This window comes from Nicotiana tabacum, chromosome 5, assembly GCF_000715075.1.
Source record: "Nicotiana tabacum cultivar K326 chromosome 5, ASM71507v2, whole genome shotgun sequence".
In the NCBI taxonomy this organism is placed as follows: domain Eukaryota; kingdom Viridiplantae; phylum Streptophyta; class Magnoliopsida; order Solanales; family Solanaceae; genus Nicotiana; species Nicotiana tabacum.
Window position 1 is genome coordinate 85,700,947 of NC_134084.1, and position 11,529 is coordinate 85,712,475.

General features: G+C 39.1%; 1 long non-coding RNA gene across 1 annotated transcript; it reads left to right on the forward strand.

Moving 5' to 3' along the window:
- The first annotated feature begins 6,794 nt into the window (after positions 1-6,794).
- On the forward strand, positions 6,795-10,633 carry LOC107769385 (uncharacterized). Its single transcript, XR_001644383.2, has 2 exons — positions 6,795-7,449; positions 10,338-10,633. It is a non-coding gene; the product is annotated as an uncharacterized LOC107769385 (long non-coding RNA).
- Positions 10,634-11,529: the final 896 nt, after the last annotated feature.

Sequence of the window (11,529 nt, forward strand, 5' to 3'; positions counted from 1 at the left end):
ACATAAAAAAAGAACATCTTCCATAAAAAAAACTTAAAAGAACATTCCAGAAACTGGTCACTGAAGGGGTACTTAGGGGGCACTAGGAGTAGAGGGTTTGGAAGCTACAACAAGAGTTTGGAGAACTAGGTCTATTCGGGCATTAGCCGACTTTTGCTCATTGATCAGTTCTGCTTTCAGGTTCTCCACTTGTGCCCTGAGATCAACATTCTCTTTTGTCAAACGAGCCACTTCATCATTTGACGCCGGAACCCCTTGGACTTGCTGACCTTCCAGGATATCATTCATAGCCTTTAACCGATGAATCTCCTTAGTTGCACTATTTTGAGCATTAATGAGCTGTGAGACAGTTGATGTATTGCCTACCCCCATTCTTTTCTATGCACTCGCATTTTTCCAACGTTGTCTGTGAGAAAGTCTGCTTCTTGGTTTCTACCTTGCCTTGTCTTGAAGAACTTAAACACTTGCGTAAGCAGAATCCCGTATGGAAGGCCATGATCACCATCCTTGAAGGTTGCTACTATTTGCATGTGTTCGATCATAATGGAAGGCAGGCTGACATGAGTAAAGCTATCTAGTTGCTCCATCAAAAACAGGCCAGACTTAGAGGTGATATACCTCCTCTCAACATGAGGCAATAGAACTTTGTTTACCAATTCGAAGAGCAATTGATAGACAAGGAGTATTGCCTTCTTGTAGAACTGGTCCCCCTTTTGGTTCGCATTGTCCTTTACCACAGCAGTTCAGAAATTATACTGACATGCATCTTTCACACTAGACACACCAACTGTAGGGACTTTAAGAATATCTCCAAGCAAACCTATATCAAACACGATATCTACTCCATTTACCAACACAAATATGGTCGGTCTCAATGGGAAAGAGGCTAGCAAAGAAGCTTTGAACCTCATCCTCATACACCTTAGGTGAATCCATTTGGAATATATACCCCCATCGTTGAAAACTCAACCATCTCAAGAACTTGTTGCATACCCGCCATATCAGAGATTGCTGGGTCAAACGTACGACCCAGCAGAACCTTTTGGTGCCTTAGGCGTTCTGAAGCAGAACTGCTTTCACTCCTCAGCTTTTTTACAGAACTAGGTTCTTTATCAGTTTCAAACTTCCGTTTACCAGACTTCCCACCACTTGATCTCTCTTTTACCTTAGACTTGACTAACACATCCTCATCAGACATTGAGGGGTCACTCACAACATCCTTCAACTTGGAACTGGGGGTTGAAACTTTCTCTACTAAAGCAGGTTGCTTCTCTTTCTAGGACCGTCTCACCAAGGAACTAGGTTCCTCTAATGTTTCCGCTTCCACTTCTACTACAGGGACAACTTTATCACATACGAGCACATTATCTTTCACCAACCTCCTCCTTTGCTTCTTACTACTTTTTCTACTCTTTTTAAGGGCAGAGTCGTAGGCCACCTTAGCTTGCAACCATCTGGTAGTAGGTCACTTGGTGGAAGACTCAGGAGTGGACACCACCCTTCGTTTGACTATGAACGCATCAAGAGCCAGGTTGTCTAAATCCTCCTCATCGCTGGACCTCATCTCAGGAGCTTGAATGTCCAAAGGCGCAACAACAAATGCAGGAGCAGAACTATCCTGGGAATGAGAACCATGACCTTGGTCCTCCGGAGAGGGGTCGGGTTCCTCATGTGAGGGCCCAGTAGTTTCTACTAGTGTAGCGCCCTCAACAGTCACTATGGCTTCTTCTTCCCCCATACCCTATACCTCGTTTCTCTGAGAAATTATCTCATGCAGGACACCGTCAGCAGATACCATAGAGATGGTTACAACATTTTCTTCCTCAATCGGCACCACCGCCACTACGGAATCTACAGCAACAATGGTGGAACCCTCTGCGACCTCAGGGCTTTGACCTTGTTCTCCACTTGATCTTTGATTAGTGGGAACCTCAGAAGATAGAGAGGAGGGATCAACAATTTTAGGGGTTTCTGAAATGGAGAGAGACGGGGAATCTGGGTGATGTGTGATTTTAGCGGGGAGAGTAAGAGTGGTTATAAAACTCAGAGGGGACGGAGGACTCTATATGTTTTTCAGTACTAGGGATGACTGAGGCAGGGATGTTAGAGTTTGTATCAGCCATTGAAAAGATGGATTGAAGGTACTTTAGGAAGTTCTAATGGAGGACTTATAGTTTGTGGAGAAAAGGAGGAGGGTTTTATTAAGAATGAATAATTATGAAGAGAGAGATAGGGACTGGTTTTGAAACGGCGGTTGCGCGTGGAGAAGTGCAACGTTTCAAAGGGAGATGGAATGATTTGAAGTGAAGAGACGTGACAGCAGGGTCTGAAAAGGCGGATGACATGGGAGTTAAGTTTTGTACATTTTTATGATGTGTATTAAAGAATACACATAACTACTAACCTTTGGTACAAGAACCAGGTTCTTGACCTGTTATTTGAAAGTATAAATCCTCTTTTATCATCCATGCACTACATCTACAGCTTCTATGCTCATCATGCGTGTTTAACTGCAATGGTATTGAAGTGAGTTAGACTTGGCCAGAAAACACTTTAGCTAGTTTTACCTGAAAGTGATTTTCATAGCCAAATGATGAGGAATCAAATTCTCAACTAGGCTTTAAAAGCCCCAGCTTCACCCTGTTTCTTTCGAAATGTTCCCTACTTAATGCTTTAGTGAAGATATCTGCAATTTGGTCTTTTGTGCTGCAGAACTTCATACAGATCAACCCTTTCTCCACATTGTACCTTGGAAAGTGATTCCTTACATCAATATGCTTGGTTTTTTTGTGTTGAATTGGATTCTTGGCCATGTTGAGTGCACTGGTGTTATCACATAGAAGGGGTATACTCTCAGTAATTACCCCAAAATTCTCCAATTGATGCTTAATCCATAGAAGTTAAGCACATCAAGATGCTGCAACTACATATTCCGCCTCAGTTGTTGAAAGAACCACTGGGTTTTTCTTCCTTGTGCCTCAAGAGATGAGACATGAACCTAGGAAGTGAGACATTCCAGAAGTGTTTTTGATATCCACAAGATAACCTGCATAGTCTGTATCAGCATATCCAATGAGATTAAAACTGTCACATGAGGGATAATAAAGGACCAGGTCCTGTGTTCCTTTAAGGTATCTCAGAATTCTTTTGGCAACCTTCAAATGAGATTCCTTGGGATTTAATTGAAACCTTTTACATAGCCCCACGTTGAAGACAATATCAGGTCTACTGGCAGTGAGATAGAGAAGAAACCCAATAATGCCTCTATACATGGTTTGATTCATAGGGGATCCAGTTTCATCCATGTCCAGTCGAGTGGCCATAGCAATAGGAGTGTCTATCACCTTTGATGCTTCCATATAAAACCTCTTCAAGAGCTTCCTGATGTATTTTTGCTGACAAATAAATGTACCCTTTGAGGATTGTTTTACTTGAAGGCCCAAGAAGAAGTTCAGTTCCCCCATCATGCTCATTTCAAACTCACTTCCCATGAGTTTTGCAAATTCTTCACACAGAGAACCAGCTGTTGCCCCGAAAATGATATTATCAACATAGACCTGAACAATGAGCAGGTTCCTTTCCCGTTTCTTTAGGAACAAGGTGTTGTCAATTTTCCCTCTTTTAAAATTATTTTCTAAGAGGAACTTCGACAGCCTTTCATACCAAGCTTGAGGCCTGCTTCAACCCATACAATGCTTTGTCCAGTTTAAACACATAATGAGTGTTCATGACATTCAAACCCTGGAGGTTGCTTCACATACACTTCTTCCTTAAGAAGTTCATTCAGAAATGTACTTTCGACATCCATTTGGAACAAGGTGAATTCCATATGAGATGCAAAAGTGATTAGAATTCTAATAGCTTCCATGCGAGCGACCGGAGCAAATGTTTCATCATAATCAATCCCTTCCTCCTGATTATAGCCTTAAACCACTAGCCTGGCCTTGTTCCTTGTGGTGTTTCCATGTTCATCAAGCTTGTTCCTGAATACCCACCTGGTTCCTATAGTGGTTCGATCTGAGGATGTAGATACCAGGTGCCAGACATTGTTCCTTTCAAACTGATGTAACTCATCTTGCATGGTTGTTATCCAATCTGCATCTTTCAGGATTTCCTTGATATTCTTGGATTCTATTTGGGAGAGAAAGGCTGAGAAAGCAAGTGAATTTTTAGCTTTTGACCTAGTTTGTACTCCGGAATCTAGAGGGGTAATTATATTGTCAAGAGGATAAGAGCTTTTGTGTTTCCAATTAGACATCTGAGGTTCATTTGTAGAGGATGTGGGTACATTTAACTGGTTTTCTTGTGTTCTTCTCTCAGGTACTAGTGGAGTACCCTGAACTGCATCAACCAGTCTTTCTTCAGCTTTAGTGGTTGTAATTGAAGTACCTGGTTCCATTGAAGAAGAGGCAATATTGTCCTCATTCGGCTCTTTTACTTGGCTTATCATATTTGCCTTTCCATTTGTCATGTCAATGACTTCATCAGGGACTAGTAAGGGTTCTCCTCAACATATTGAGTCTGCTTGTTGTATATCTTGTATGCTTTGCTTTAAGAAGAGTAGCCCAGAAATATTCCTTCATCACTCTTGGCATCAAATTTACCAAGCTGATCCTTTCCATTATTGAGAACATAGCATTTGCACCCAAATATTCTTAGGTGAGTCAGCTTGGGTTTCATTCCATTCAACAACTCATATGGGATTTTGTTCAAGAATGATCTGATCATGTACCTGTTCACCAAGTAGCAAGCAGTGTTGACCGCTTCAGCCCAGAAGTTCTTTGCAATTACACAGTCGATTAGCATTGTTCTTGCCATTTCTTCAAGAGTTCTGTTCTTCCTTTCCACTACTCTATTTTGCTGGGGGATTTTGGGAGATAAAAAGTTATGAGTGATGCCATTTTCATTGTAGAACTCATCAAATTTGGCATTGTCAAATTCTGTTTCATGATCTGATCTAATGCATGCGACTGTAGATTCCATCTTCACCTGGATTTTCTTTACAAAGGGCACAAACACCTCAAAGGTTTCATCTTTAGTCCTAAGAAACAGAGTCCATGTGAATTTGGAGTAGTCATCAACTATCACAAAAATGTATCTTTTTCCTTCCCTGCTTTGCACTCTCATAGGGCCACATAGGTCCATATGCAAAAGCTCAAGTGTCTTTGAGGTGCTCACATCCCTTTTAGACTTAAAAGAGGACTTCACATGTTTTCTTCTAGTACAGGCATCACAAACTTTCTGTACCTTGAACTTTGACATGGGCAGACCATGGACCAGGTCCTTCTGAATTAGTTTGTTCAGAAGAGAGAAGCTTGCGTGCTCCAATCTTCTATGCTAGAGTTCATCATTATCATCAATAGCTTTCAGACAACTTTGATACCAATTGTTAGTTTATATGAGTCCACCAAACAGTAGAGTACCTGGTCCTCTTTGAGTTTTTACTAAGAATGCTAATGAAATAGTAAGTAAATAAGACACGGGATTTTTACGTGGAAAAATCCCAACTCAAGGGCACAAAAACCACGACCTACACTTGTACACTTTCAACTTCACTAACTTGTAAACACCTATTACAAGCCACTTTGTAATGACTCCATTACAAAGACTTTAACTCAACTAACTTGTGATACTCTTGCCACAAGCCACTTTGTAATGACTCCATTACAAAGACTTTAACTCAACTAACATGTGATACTCTTACCACAAGCCACTTTGTCACTCTCTAGTTACAAAGATTTTAACTTATGACTAACTCTAGTCACAACACAAGCTTAGTGAGTTTATGGATTTTACAAGAGGGTTCCTAATTAACGCTTCTAGCTAATCAATTTAGGAGATACAATAAGAACAATCACAAAGTTACAACTCAACTAAGGACAACAAAATACTAAATTTAGGAACTGGTCCGTAGTAGCGTTTAACTTTGTTCTTTAAGTCTTGAGAATTAGGTTCATTGTTTTGCAAAAAGCTTGAATGAAATCTCAAGTATTCAAGTGATGTTTTTGATATAAACTCCTTGTTGATACACTTTGATGACATCACTTGAATGCTGTAGGCACTTTAGTTGGTCAAAGACAAATGACCGCTGGAAGCGGTGCAGTGCAGGCAGAAACAATGTAGGCAGTCATGTCGCTTCCAGCTGTGTCCAATTGACCACGTACTGCTATAAGGGAACGGAATGGCACCTCGATGGGCTCTGCACCTCAGTATATTCCATTATCTCACTAACTTCTGAACTACACGTGACCTGATTCCTTTATAGCCAAGGATATGTAGGCAGCTCAGATACCAGGACTCTGTCACATTCTCCTTTCTTTTAGCTTTTAGTCTCTTTAAATAAGGGTCAGGTCAAAAAACCTGTCTAGTCGTTCTTTGTCTGAAAATACTTCGTGTTTCCAGTCAAAGAGGGGCAGTTGTAGACATGTGATTTTTGACCCTCCCCAAAATTTCATCCATTTTAGCGTAAAATATTTAGTTTAGGCCTAATATCGCTATTTCAATTAGTTTTGACTCTTTTACGTTATGTCACAAAATGAAATTACAAAAATATTTTCTTTTATTTAGCTAATTGATATAAAATAGTTTCACTTTTAATTTTTAATTTTACTTTAATTAATTAGAAATGATTTCATAATTTTTTAAGTTATTATTTTAGGAATTAATATTTTTTAGTCTAAGAGTTAAAGGGCCATTTTTAAAAGTAAATTTGGCCAAAATTTGACCCAATTCAAATCTAGCCCATAATTCCCACACCCATAATTCCTAAACCCATATTCTCCTAGACTAAAAATAACCCTAAAACCCTAAACCTATAGATAAGACCTAATGCCTAAGACCTGAAGCTTCAGCCGTTTTTACCAAGACCTGGAAAAAACCAACGACCCCTGCTCTGTTCAACCACCCTTCAGCCGCTTATCATCTGAACCCTTATCCAAAGGAACCCTGCTTCTTTTCCACCCCTAGACGACCACACACACAGAGATAGAGGATGATACAGTAAGAAACGAACGGAGAGGACAGCTGAAAAACCACCCCTGGTTCTTCAAAAACCATCCGCCTCTCCCTCCGATGTCTACCACCAGAACCGCCAGAAAATCTGCTCCAATTGTCCCCTCTTTCATCTCTAGTGAAGCAGGAAACTGAGGTTCGCGAAAAAGCAGCCAATACCCCCATTAACACCGCACACAAACACCATGAACACCATATAAAATCGATTTTCTACTGTCAAATCCCTCTTTGTCGATGAACTCAATTTTTCCGGCGAAAATTCCGGAGGCATCAGTCATCTATTTCAGTCATTGTTGAAGATCCGAGGTTGATTGATTGGGGTGTTGTTTGAAGTTGTTTTGTTCAAGTTCCGTCCGTCTCCAATTTCAGCGTTAGTAGTTGGTTTACGTTGCTTGTGTAATTGCTGAAAATTTCAGTTAATTGAAGCTTTAATTTCAGGTCTGTTTTTCTTTTTTCCTTTTTACTTGCTTTGATATTGAAGTTCAATGTGACTGAGTGCCCTGTTTGCTTGGTTTCAACGTGCTCAATCGGATTCCAATCTAATTTGTGGTTGCATAGATCTCTTGGAGTGTTCTTGGTGTCACCTTTAGGCTTAGACCTATTTTGAACATGTTTAATTCAGTTTGGTTATTGTATGAAGGATTAGTGATGTGCTTGTCATGATTCTCACGAATATCCCTGTTTGTTTGGTTGGTTTTGAGCTTAAAATGCAGTCGCAGTGCAATAATAAGTAATTCGAACGATTCTTTAATGTTGAAAGAGGATTCTGTAACTACGAATGTGAACAATGACAGAATAGATAATTCAAAGGTAGTTGATTTGCATTTGAGAAGAAGTGATAATTCAGGTTCAAATCTTTCGTTCGATTTAGCCGAGTTGGTGATAAAAGCTGTTGGCTTTCAAGTGAATATGTTAGTCTTGTTACTATGCTGATTAAGGATCACATTTTGATGGTTTCTTCTTTTCTGTTAAAACATGCCAATAGTTCAATTGAAGTCTAAGGACAATATGAATTCATGCTAACTCCGCGCGTGATTGATTTGTTTCTACATTGATCAACATTCCATGACTAGAATTTTGGAGTTCTTTGTAAGGATTGAATCTGCCTTTTTCAATGACTTGGAGTTCCAATAAGTCTGGATTTCTGCAAATTCCAGTGTTAATGAGTTTAGTAAATAAAAGGACTTCTCTAATATCTTAATGATCTAATGGACTAGTTAAGGGTAAAGGGTATAATTGTTTTACAATTTCCATAATCTATGGCCCTCACAATAATCTCAAAGTTTAGGAAGAATAAGAAACACCGCTAGTATACTTTTAAGTGTATTAATAATTAAATATCGTGATTGTGTACATGTTCGCGTGACACAGTTATGATTCTAAAAACGAACCGAGGTATGCGTTCGCACAACTTCGGCCAAACTTTTCTTAATAATAATAAAGCGTCATTAATTGTGGACACGTATGCGTGAAATGATTTTTGACGCGCCAAACAAATGGTACACGTATGCGTGACTCATTTTAGGTTAATTTCTTAATTAAAAGTCGTAAAAGGTAAAATGTACATAGGTTCTAAAATGAGTAATTAGACAATTTAAATAAGCCAGGTATAATTAAGGCGACCGTGCTAAAACTATGGAACTCGGGAACGCCTAACACCTTCTCCCAGGTTAAAAGAATTCCTTACCCAGATTTCTGCGTTCGAAGACCATAAATAAGAGTCAAAACCTTCCCCGATTCGGGATTTTAAACCGTTGACGTGGGACACCATAAATTATTCCAAGTGGCAACTCTGAATTTGAATAAATAATCCCGTTTTGATTATTGTCACCTTAATTGAAAAAACTCTCGTATACACCCTTTTGGATAGAAAAAGGAGATGTGATAGCTTTGGCGATTCCGCTGGGGACAAGAACCCAGAATCTCTGGTTCAGGGTTCAAGAGTTCGAGCTTGTGTTGTGATTTTTACTTGGCTTGATTTATTGTTCATATTACCGTATTTGTGGACCTAATGTGCTAACTACTGCTTATTTACCGCTTTGATATTATTTGAATTTTATTAAACTATCTTCTTACGCCTCCCATCTAAGTCAAAAAATGGTGCACACGTTTGCGTGGCCCGCTTTTCTGTTAGAAGTTATACCAAATAGAGCGAGGCTGGGCCAACAACAAGGCAGGGTAGACTTTGGTGCTCCCGATACGTTGCCCCCATCTTGGCTCGAGATGTCTGCTCGGGTAAGCCAGGTCTAGAACACAACCCTAGATTTAAACCTAGAATAACATAGCCTCATGCCGGAACCCTAGTAGGAACGTTTGTTTGCATCACATGCATTTGACTTAGGGACTCAACATAAGGGTTGGATCCGTCTAGGACAGGTGTACCCCAAAAATAAAAGATCATCCTGATGCATCCTATGTGTTACATGTTGCATTTCTTCAAGGGTAAAAGGTCATTTGACGAACCAATGATGGTTGATGGTAAATGAGAAATAAAAGAGGGTAAAGTGTAAAAATAAAGCAAGTAGGGTCCAGTTATATTTTTCTTTCACATTTTCTTTAAGAAAAAGACAAAAAAAAAAAGGTTGAAAAATTCAAAAAAGATTTTGCACTTCCTCATTATTTTTTTTAAAAAAATACAAAATTTATTTTCTCTGAATTAGTTATTTTTTTAATTCTCGACCGTATCCAATCTGCCCGAACTACACATACCTGATTCTTGTCTTTCGGGGTGTGATACGTAGGCAACCCACATAGGGTCCGATCTTCTTAGTGAGTCATAGGTTTTTGTCTTCGAGGGTTGTAGCCAAATCTTGTATCTCTAGCCACTTTTGGCCACATTGGTCGTTTTGCAAAATAAGGCTATTTTTGCAAAGTGACTTGTTTAATTGTGTCTGGAGAGTCTTCAATCCACAATTAGGTATCTCTTTACTTTAAGGTCCGCCCTTGTCAAATTTGCATGTCTAGTCGCTTTTGGCCACATAGGCCGTTTTGCAAAATAGGGCTATTTTCCCAAAAGGTTCAATTAACCTACGTCTCAGAGTCTTAACTCCACAACAAGGTGTCATCTCTGTTTAGGGTCCATTCTATTGAATTTCCAATGCTTAGCCGTTCTCTGGCCACATAGGTCGTTTCTACAAAATGGGTCATTTCGGCAAAGTGATCTTTCCACGTCTTTGAGGTCACCTTTGTCGAGTTTGCACTAATAGCAACTTTTGGCCACGTAGGCCATTTTGCAAAAATCGCCTCAATCATTTCTTGCATGTGTCCAGTAGGGAGTGTTATTGTCTCACATAGTGTTTTAAATCCTTAACTTTATTTGGTTTTAGTTTTCTTATACAGGTGTGGATCTACTTACCGGAGTTTGAGCATGACAGACACCCCCGGACCATCTGGTCAGGACCGTTGCATCCAGGAGTTGCTTAAGGAGATTTTTTGTGTTTTGAGTCTGTTTCTTTTTATGTTGTCTTGTACTTTATAGTCATGTCCAGTAGTAATGATTCTTTTAGTTGGTGGCGGAGTTTGTCATAGTATAGTTTAATTGAGTCTCTCATTATCATATTTCCTGTTTTGTATTTGAAAACCAAAAAAAGCTGTAAATGAATAATCCAAAAAGTTTTTTTTAGTTTAATTTATCCATTACTTTTCAAGAACTATGCTTGGTCTGATTAATGAGGGAGATGATACGTAGGCAATCTACATAGGGTTTGATCGAATAAATTTTTAAAATTAAAAGAAAAAAGGGAAACAAAAAAAAAAGATATGAAATTATGGGATGTGAGCAATGAGAGGAAAGAAAAAAAGTGATAATTAGAAAAAAGAGGAAGGAAAATGAGCAAGCCAAGAAGTGCTAGAAAAGAAAAGAAAAGAGAAGATTGAGATGAACAAATTGGGATGATGCCAAGTAACCCTCGAAGTCATTCTTGAACTGTTAATTGTTGCTTAGGGCATTGCACACAATGTGATATCTCATTTTGTTCATTTTTGTTATCTTCATTGAGCAGACGAGTGGTTGGTTTGTGGTTCTTAAAGTGATAATTCTTCCATACAACACAAGGACAAAGAACAAGGTAGCCATGGCTAGCAAAGACTTGGACACAGGGATTATTGATCCATCTAAGGGAATTGTTGAATCAGAATTTGAGTTGAAAGAAGAGGTCTTAAGGTTGAAAGGACAGATGACCGAAATATACCAACCCTGTATTGGTGGGCGTCCTCCACCATCAATCCCCACTAACTACACTGAAAACCATGTCACCATTCCGCCACTGTCACAAGTCCAGGATATCTCCCCGTAACTCTTTCACACTCCACCCCCCAGAACCACCTCATATCCCGCTGTAGACATGTGATTTTTGACCCTCCCCAATATTTTTTATATTTCAGCTTGTAAATATTTAGTTTAGGCCTAATATCTTTATTTCAACTAATTCTGACTCTTTTACTTTATTTCTTCACAAAAAATAAAAATTACAAAAATATTTTAGTTTACGTATCTTTCATAAATTTAAATAAAAAATA